The sequence below is a fragment of the Schistocerca cancellata genome, chromosome 2 (genome assembly GCF_023864275.1).
Source record: "Schistocerca cancellata isolate TAMUIC-IGC-003103 chromosome 2, iqSchCanc2.1, whole genome shotgun sequence".
NCBI classification, from domain to species: Eukaryota; Metazoa; Arthropoda; class Insecta; order Orthoptera; family Acrididae; genus Schistocerca; species Schistocerca cancellata.
In genome coordinates this window covers 936,606,266-936,616,602 of record NC_064627.1, presented here as the reverse complement: position 1 = coordinate 936,616,602, position 10,337 = coordinate 936,606,266, and the positions used below count along the sequence as shown (strand labels likewise).

At 42.4% G+C, this 10,337-nt stretch overlaps 3 non-coding genes across 3 annotated transcripts; 2 read left to right on the top strand and 1 right to left on the bottom strand.

Moving 5' to 3' along the window:
* Nucleotides 1-8,214: 8,214 nt before the first annotated feature.
* Nucleotides 8,215-8,289, bottom strand: Trnas-cga (transfer RNA serine (anticodon CGA)). The gene has a single exon. It is a non-coding gene; the product is annotated as a tRNA-Ser (tRNA).
* Nucleotides 8,290-8,531: 242 nt separating this feature from the next.
* Nucleotides 8,532-8,606, top strand: Trnas-cga (transfer RNA serine (anticodon CGA)). Its single transcript has one exon. It is a non-coding gene; the product is annotated as a tRNA-Ser (tRNA).
* Nucleotides 8,607-8,832: 226 nt separating this feature from the next.
* Trnas-cga (transfer RNA serine (anticodon CGA)) lies at nt 8,833-8,907 on the top strand. Its single transcript has one exon. It is a non-coding gene; the product is annotated as a tRNA-Ser (tRNA).
* Nucleotides 8,908-10,337: the final 1,430 nt, after the last annotated feature.

Genomic DNA, 10,337 nt, shown 5'->3' with positions numbered 1-10,337 from the left:
TGGCTTAGAAGCTCGTGAGTTAACCAGCATTTCGCTCTCTTTTAAGTATGTGGCCGAAACAGTCAGCCTTCAGGAATTGTGAAATGAACCCTGTCGTCCAGGACCGGATGCCACAAAGTGCACAGATTCACAAGTTTGGAAAACTCATGGGCGTCTAATGTCTATTGAAGTCTAAGTGCTGTAGTGTGCGAGTGAGACAGACGAGAGCCTACGTCATAAAGAAACCCAGTAGAAGGCTTTTGTGGCCAAGGAGATGTAGCAGTGTTAAATATGGCGCACCTAAGATCGGCCATAAAGGGAAACATTTATGAAATTTATTTAATTCTGTAGTAGTGCAGGGAATCAAGCCTCAGTAATTTTAATCTGCCATCCTCCATAAATTTTCATGGTGATCCCAATAAAACGTGAATATTGATCATATCTATAATAGTTTAGGATATATTGTTAAAGTGTAATTCACAGGTTTTGTAACAAAGACCTGAATGCTAAAATATGAGCACTTTGGTCGACCTTGACGATCGACATTTCATATAGAAGCGCATCATTAAAGTGACAAATGTTGTAAATAAAAACTCTGTAGCTTTAGTTGTTAAAATATATAGTAAATATAATTATCAGTATTTTCAGTTAAGCATCAGACCATCATATCTACATCTACATCTATATCTACATCATTAGTCTGCAATGCACATTTAAGTGCTTGGCAGAGGGTTCATCGAACCACAATCATACTGTCTCTCTACCATTCCACTCCCGAACAGCGCGCGGGAAAAACGAACACCTAAACCTTTCTGTTCGAGCTCTGATTTCTCTTATTTTATTTTGATGATCATTCCTACCTATGTAGGTTGGGCTCAACAAAATATCTACGTATTCGGAAGAGAAAGTTGGTGACTGAAATTTCGTAAATAGATCTCGCCGCGACGAAAAACGTCTTTGCTTTAATGACTTCCATCCCAACTCGCGTATCATATCTGCCACACTCTCTCCCCTATTACGTGATAATACAAAACGAGCTGCCCTTTTTTCCACCCTTTCGATGTCCTCCGTCAATCCCACCTGGTAAGGATCCCACACCGCGCAGCAGTATTCTAACAGAGGACGAACGAGTGTAGTGTAAGGTGTCTCTTTAGTGGACTTGTTGCATCTTCTAAGTGTCCTGCCAATGAAACGCAACCTTTGGCTCGTCTTCCCCACAATATTATCTATGTGGTCTTTCCAACTGAAGTTGTTCGTAATTTTAATACCCAGGTACTTAGTTGAATTGACAGCCTTTAGAATTGTACTATTTATCGAGTAATCGAATTCCAACGGATTTCTTTTGGAACTCATGTGGATCACCTCACACTTTTCGTTATTTAGCGTCAACTGCCACCTGCCACACCATACAGCAATCCTTTCTAAATCGCTTTGCAACTGATATGGTCTTCGGATGACCTTACTAGACGGTAAATTACAGCATCATCTGCGAACAACCTAAGAGAACTGCTCAGATTGTCACCCAGGTCCTTTATATAGATCAGGAACAGCAGAGGTCCCAGGACGCTTCCCTGGGGAACACCTGATATCACTTCAGTTTTACTCGATGATTTACCGTCTATTACTACGAACTGCGACCTTCCTAACAGGAAATAACGAATCCAGCCGCACAACTGAGACGATACCCCATAGGCCCGCAGCTTGATTAGAAGTCGCTTGTGAGGAACGGTGTCAAAAGCTTTCCGGAAATCTAGAAATACGGAATCAACTTGAGATCCCCTGTCGATAGCGGCCATTACTTCGTGCGAATAAAGAGCTAGCTGCGTTGCACAAGAACGATGTTTTCTGAAACCATGCTGAGTGCGTATCAATAGATCGTTCCCTTCGAGGTGATTCATAATGTTTGAATACAGTATATGCTCCAAAACCCTACTGCAAACCGACGTCAATGATATAGGTCTGTAGTTCGATGGATTACTCCTACTACCCTGCTTAAACACTGGTGCGACCTGCGCAATTTTCCAATCTGTAGGTACAGATCTATCGGTGAGCGAGCGGTTGTATATGATTTCTAAGTAGGGAGCTATTGTATCAGCATAATCTTAAAGGAACCTAATCGGTATACAATCAAAACCTGAAGACTTGCCCGTATCAAGCGATTTGAGTTGCTTCGCAACCCCTAAGGTATCTACTTCTAAGAAACTCATGCTAGCAGCTGTTCGTGTTTCAAATTCTGGAATATTCCATTCGTCTTCCCTGGTGAAGGAATTTCGGAAAAATGCGTTCAACAACTCTGCTTTAGCGGCACAGTCGTTGGTTACAGTACCATCGGCACTGCGCAGCAAAGGTATTGCTGCGTCTTGCCGCTCGTGTACTTTACATACGACCAGAATTTCTTCGGATTTTGTACCAAATTTCGAGACAATGTTTCGTTGTGGAACCTATTAAAGGCATCTCGCATTGAAATCCGTGCCAAATTTCGCGTGTCTGTAAATTTTAGCCAATCTTCGGGATTTCGCGTTCTTCTGAACTTCGCATGCTTTTTCCGTTGCCTCTGCAACAGCGCTCGGATCATGGGGGATCCCCATGGGGGATCAGTTCCATCTCTTACCAATTTATGAGGTATGAATCTCTCAATTGCTGTTGCTACAATATCTTTGAATTTGAGCCACATCTCGTCTACATTTGCATAGTCAGTTCGGAAGGAATGGAGATTGTCTCTTAGGAAGGCTTCTAGTGACACTTTATCCCCTTTTTTAAATAAAATTATTTTGCGTTTGTTTCTGGTGGATTTGGAAGAAACGGTATTGAGCCTAGCTACAACGACCTTGTGATCACTAATCCCTGTATCAGTCATGATGCTCTCTATTAGCTCTGGATTGTTTGTGGCTAAGAGGTCAAGTGTATTTTCGCAACCATTTACAATTCGCGTGGGTTCGTGGACTAACTGCTCGAAATAATTTTCGGAGAAAGCATTTAGGACAATATCGGAAGATGTTTTCTGCCTACCACCGGTTTTGAACAAGTATTTTTGCCAACATATCGAGGGAAGGTTGAAGTCCCCACCAACTATAACCGTATGAGTGGGGTATTTATGTGTTACGAGACTCAAATTTTCTCTGAACTGTTCAGCAGCTATATCATCGGAGTATGGGGGTCGGTAGAAGGAGCCAATTATTAACTTAGTTCGGGTGTTAAGTATAACCTCCACCCATACCAATTCGCACGGAGTATCTACTTCGACTTCACTACAAGATAAACCACTACTGACAGACACAAACACTCCACCACCAATTCTGCCTAATCTATCTTTCCTGAATACCGTCTGAGACTTCGTAAAAATTTCTGCAGAACTTATTTCAGGCTTTAGCCAGCTTTCTGTACCTATAACGATTTCAGCTTCTGTGCTTTCTATTAGCGCTTGAAGCTCAGGGAATTTCCTAGCACAACTACAAAAATTTACAACTACAATTCCGACTGTTCCTTGATCCAAGCACGTCCTGTATTTGCCATGCACCCTTTGAGATTGCAGCCCACCCCGTACTTTCCCGAGGCCTTCTAACCTAAAAAACCGCCCAGTCCACGCCACACAGCCTCCGCTACCCGTGTAGCCGCCAGCTGAGTGTAGTGAACTCCTGACCTATTCAGCGGAACCCGAAACCCCACCACCCTATGGCACAAGTCTAGGAATCTGCAGCCAACACGGTCGCAAAACCGTCTGAGCCTCTGATTCAGACCCTCCACCCGGCTCTGCACCAAATGTCCGCAATCGGTTCTGTAAACGATGCTGCAAATGGTGAGCTCTGCCTTCACCTCGTAAGCAAGACCGGCAGCCTTCACCAAATCAGAGAGCCGCTGGAATCCAGAGAGAATTTCCTCAGATCCAAAGCGACACACGTCATTAGTGCCGACATGTGCCACCACCTGCAGCTGGCTGCACCCTGTGCTCTTCATGGCATCCGGAAGGACCCTTTCCACATCAGGAATGAATCCACCCGGGATGCACACAGAGTTCACACTGGATTTCTTCCCCTCCTTAGCCGCCATATCCCTAAGGGGCCCCATTACGTGTCTAACATTGGAGCTCCCAACTACCAATAAGCCCACCCACTGTGATTTCCCAGACCTTGAAGGCTGAGAATCATTCTCTGAAACAGGGCAGGCAGCTGCATCTGGGCCAGCCACAGGCTGTACCTGAAACCTGTTTGTCAGACGCACCAGGGAGGCTTTCTGATCAGCCTCCCGGGACGTCTTTCGCTGCCTGACACGCCCTGGAACGACCTCCCAATCAACCACAGGTGAGGGTTCAGCCCCACTGCGGGCAGCAACCGGGACAACCACAGCGGCAGACCGATCTGGGGACAGACAGGACGAGGTTGACATCCCCGTGATACCCAAGTCCGGCTCCCCACAGTGGTGCCCATTGGCAACAGCCTCAAGCTGCGCGACCGAAGTCAGCGCTGCCTGCAGCTGTGAGCGAAGGGATTCCAGCTCAGCCCTCATCCGAACACAGCGATCACAGCCCCTGTCCATTCTAATCAATGTTGAACAACAGTTACTGAAACACGAGTCCGTGCCTAGATAATGCAAGGGAAATACACAAAGAATATATGAACTAACCTGTACAAATGCCTAACGACTGCACTACAATCTGCCTGAATTTACGATTACAGTAACTAAAACTCGAAATTACACCTCCTATACGAAACTCACACGCAATTTAAGAAAGAATCTACGAAGTAAACACAGAAAATAAGCTATATACGTGTCTTTCTGCGCTGTCGATGTGCACCAACTGGGAGTTCAGGCCACACTACGCGAATTTACACTATTCGGGTACTAAAGCGCGATGCTACAACTCTCAAATACTATAATACGCCCGTAATTTATGAATGAAACAATGCAAGTACCCAAAAACACGCAAAGAAATTAAGAATTAAACTATGTAACAAATAAGTAAGCTGGGAGTATACGACTTGCTGCTGGCAGCTGCTTTTCCAACGGCGGCAGGGAGCACACTGGCTGTGACCAACCGAGACTGGCGTTTCCTCCGCACAAAACACATTGAAAGATGACAGCATGACACCTTATTGAGTCATTGCTAGTAAAATATTTGTTGTAAGGTTTAGTGCATAATAGTTACTTTTGTTCCTTATTCATTTATCAGACAGCACATTGGTGCATGGTTACTGGCTGTGACATTCAAAGATAAGAAGCAAACTGTATTGGTTTTGTGTAAAAGAATTTAACGTTTATTATGTAATGAATATTATTGTTACTTTATTTAGAACGCGAAAGTGGTCAAGCTTTCTCGGCTGGAGACACCAAAGGGTACAGTTCGGAAAGCGAAAGCGGACGGTTGGTCTTTAGGCAGCTAGAAAGTGAAACGACTTAGAAAATTTCGCGTCGTATGGTATCGCGGGATTTAGTCATTGACCGGTGAGCAGCCGCGCGTCTGGTGTGAACTCTTAACTTTTCGTGTGGAGTAGCGGACTTGTGTCTCGCGATGAAATTGTGAATGATCGAACTGTATCAAATGGATATGCACTCGAGTGTAACAGTAACTCTGAATACGACCACTTTCGCTATTAGTTTGAGTTCTGAATAAACATTATTCTAACCAAATCGCAACTATGTGACTGACAACATTTATGGGTCGTTAATTGAGTTCCCGATATTATTATTACTGTTATTATATGTTATATTAACTTCCTATTTCGCAAACTTGCCATCAGGCAAATAATTTAACCAAAGGGTAACAGGTGTTTCATTTAGGGCGACACGTGCGGTTTAACCCCTCGACGACTTTGAGTGAAGACATTTCGACGAAGACGAACCACATGTGAGCCCGAACATCTTTGAGATGTTAGCTCAAAAGCTTAAATTTTTTGCACCATCAAGGGACCATAGACCTTAGTATGTGACACAAATTTCTACTTGATACGCCAACCTGTTCCAGAGTAAAAGAGATCTAAAACGATGGACAGACAGGCAAACTGACAAAAAAAATTTTTTTTCATGTGATGTAATTACAAATGAACAATTTTGGGATATTTTCTTTAGTTGTACTGTGAAATCTTGCTTCTCGCCAAATTTCATGATCTAGGACAACGGGAAGTACCACATAGGTTTTGATGAGTGAGTTTTCGAGTATTGAAAGATGTAACATAAATTACCACATCTTAAAATTTTTACACCTCCAAGGGAATAATGCGGCATAAATATGAAATTGATATGTCTTTTCCTGAGGAAAAGGGTTCTTAACAATTGGACAGACAGACAGTTGGCAACAAAGCGATGTTATAAGGTTTCCGTCTCCACAGACTGAGGCACAGAACCCTGCTATCGCTGAGTGCTTATCAGTAAATTTGCAACACCATGAAAGTGCGTGCTACAAAACTCAAATTCGTACAATGCACTCCTTCAAGAGCGGATGTCATAGTTGCTGGTGTGGCTGCCTGGTTGTATGGCCGTGGTCCAATAACCTTTCGGTCCCTGGTGTTTCGTCCAGAACTACGCTAGATGTCTTCAGAGATGCTCCTGGCGACGGAAGGGTCTTACCGAATAACAAGACGGAAGTCGGAGAACGACTTCTATGTTGTCTGAAATGGATGTGGTGTAGTTTATACGTGATGAACAGAGATAATCCTTGTCGCCTGTCAAGGATACAAACTTATCTATCGAATTTGCAGAGTCTGTCCACATTTGATTAGGTTTCACAGATTCCTCTAGTTCGTTAAAATTATACCAGTCCTTATACCGTATATTTCGATGGTTTCTCTATATATCCATAGATATATTGCAGAGTCTGTCCACATTTGATTAGGTTTCACAGATTCCTCTAGTTCGTTAACATTATACCAATCCTTATACCGTATATTTCGATGGTTTCTCTATATATCCATAGATAATTATTGTAGTTAAATTTTTATTTCGAAAGCTTCACTTCATGATCCGTTGACTGTAGAATATTCGGCGAATTAAAACATCTGAAGCAGCTTACGATAAAAAATGGCTGTTCGGGAAAAGAAGTAAAGAGGGTTCTGTGACCAAATAACAGTACGCCAGAGGACTACACTGAAGCGATGTCATGAATGGACATGGTTTCTCTTGCCTACATCAAATAAATAAATAAATAAATAACTGGTCAGGTCAGGAAGAGTTTACAGAAATATGACATCAGACTTGCTTTTAGACCGACTAAGAAAAATTGTCAAACACACCGATCCATAAAGGATAAACGCCCTTCTCTGTCGGCATTTAGGATACATAAGACATCTTGTACTGGTGGAAAGGTCTACACTGGAACTCGCAAGCGAAGTATGAATACAAGACTGAAAGAACTTAAAAAGTTTTGGCGACTAGGGAAAACAGAAACACCGGCTTTGACAGAGCATGCTCTACAGTCAGTAAATCATGAAGTGAATTTTTATGAAATCAAAATTTTTATCTACAATCACTAATTTCTATCCATGGGTGCACCGACAAGCCTTCAAAATATATAAGCATGGGGATAGTTTTAACAGAAAAGAAGAATCCTCGAAACTTTGATATTAGAACAATGGCTCTGGAAAATCGATACAGAAGTTTTTATCCTTGACAGGCCACAATCGGTAATTAAGTTTTATTCCTGACAAGGATTATCTCTGCCGACCGCGTGCAAACGAGACAAAGCCCATTTTACACAGTATTTAACTCACTCCAGACGCCAACTCGTCAGTCAGCAAGACTCAGCCTCGCATGGAACACCTCCGAAGATGTCCAGCGCATTTCTCGACGAAACTTCATGAACTGGAACGTTTCTTAGACCATGTATAACACTATCGTGTCGTGACACACACTAATGTTACCCCCTGAGTGGATTTATAATTTTGACCATGCATGTATGTCTAACGGATAAAGGTACTGGACAGTAATTTTCAATATAATGAATTTAACAGAAAAACTAAACAGACTTTAAACTTTGGGGCTTAATTAAAATAGTAAATTTCGTATACGAATGAAAACTGAACGGTCGTCAGCCCAATTAGGCGCACGAATTTGGAAATATATGTTTAAGAAAATCAAATATTAGTTATTGAAGTTACTTTCATGAATATTTCGCTTTGAATAGTACACAGGATACAAAGGGACACAGGGCACACTCAGCTGTGTGTATCAGCAGTCACCAATACAGCACGTGCTAGTAATCATAGAGAGCAAAATTTGTGAAACTTCCTGGCAGATTAAAACTGTGTGCCCGACCGAGACTCGAACTCGGGACCTTTGCCTTTCGCGGGCAAGCGCTCTACCAACTGAGCTACCGAAGCACGACTCACGCCCGCTACTCACAGCTTTACTTCTGCCAGTTTAATATCAGCGCACACTCCGCTGCAGAGTGAAAATCTCATTCTGGAAACATCCCCCAGGCTGTGGCTAAGCCATGTCTCCGCAATATCCTTTCTTTCAGGAGTGCTAGTTCTGCAAGGTTCGCAGGAGAGCTTCTGTAAAGTTTGGAAGGTAGGAGACGAGGTACTGGCAGAAGTAAAGCTGTGAGTACCGGGCGTGAGTCGTGCTTCGGTAGCTCAGTTGGTAGAGCGCTTGCCCGCGAAAGGCAAAGGTCCCGAGTTCGAGTCTCGGTCGGGCACACAGTTTTAATCTGCCAGGAAGTTTCATATCAGCGCACACTCCGCTGCAGAGTGAAAATCTCATTCTGGAAACATCCCCCAGGCTGTGGCTAAGCCATGTCTCCGCAATATCCTTTCTTTCAGGAGTGCTAGTTCTGCAAGGTTCGCAGGAGAGCTTCTGTAAAGTTTGGAAGGTAGGAGACGAGGTACTGGCAGAAGTAAAGCTGTGAGTACCGGGCGTGAGTCGTGCTTCGGTAGCTCAGTTGGTAGAGCGCTTGCCCGCGAAAGGCAAAGGTCCCGAGTTCGAGTCTCGGTCGGGCACACAGTTTTAATCTGCCAGGAAGTTTCATATCAGCGCACACTCCACTGCAGAGTGAAAATCTCATTCCAGCAAAATTTGTATTAAACTCACACTAATAAGAGCTTCACTCTAGATTGCTACTTGGATCACTACTGAAATGTTACTGCAAGAAGTGCAGAACTAAATTTGGCCAGAAGGGGTTCGACTTAAGTGACATGTATATACCACAAATAAAATAATAATTCCACAATTACACTGTTTATGCACCCATTTATAGAAATGTATCAGATTTCCTTAGTGGCAATAATATTCCAATTACAATTCTAATACGAGAAGAATATAGTCAGGACTCATAAACTGATATTGTATCACTAGTTGAACTCTATAATTATTTCAGTACCCAAAATTCAATTCAACTAAATTTAATTCTTACCTTCACTTGAAGTAGTTTATGTTTTTACTTTTCAAGGCAAATTATTCAACACTGCGCTCAATTAACTTCAAAAATTCGTTCCTGATAGTGATCAAAGCTAAATTAATTTTCACAGGAGTAAAACGTATTTGCCTTTTTTCATCACCTGTGAAGTGCGTATTTTAGGCAGTAACATTTACACAGTCTGGTACTGAATTTTGCAAAACGATACTTTGCAATAAGTTGAGAGTATTTTAGTAAAATTCTAACTAGCTTCAGTTTTAATAAGCCTTGCTCACCTGACAAACATAAATAGACAATAATAGTGCATTTGAAACAGGATACTCGGTTTCATAAACACTTAGGAGGGGATCCTGCATAGGTTCATAATCAGGATAAAAGTTATGGTTCTAAACGCAGGTTTATAGCACTTGGATTATTATTAAAATCACTCAAGCAAATTAACTGGTCCATGCTCTGATACATATCTGAATGCATGAAGTTGGTGGAGCAATAGTGAAGTAGTGGTGGCAAGCGACAAGCGGCTAACTGTACTCATGGCTCTTGACGTTTGAATGCTCTATAAACTCTCTTCTTGGATTTGGATTTTCAACATATTAGAGCCATTCCTTATTTCTGAGATAACCACGCAACAGCCAAATCCACATCCAAGGCAAAATTCCTTGCAAAGCGGCTTTCAATTGCCTCCCTTGGCATCGTCAATGTGTACAGTGCAATGGCTAGCCACTAACTGCGTACTGTTCTCACCAAGGAGCCGCCCAGTTCGACTCTCAAAACCACCTTTTACACTGCACCGAACCACTTCCGTTGCGGAGGGACTTCCCTACATCTTTTACATTTTACAATCTCAAACGCCCGAAGCGTGAATCAGCTTCCAATAAACAAAGTTTTTCTTCTAAATATACACATATTATAAAATGTCATTATTTTAAACATCATTTAGCTTTTTCCATATATGCATTACAATACTTTAAATTTCCTGTCACAAACCAATGACCTTAACTAACAAAGAAAACAC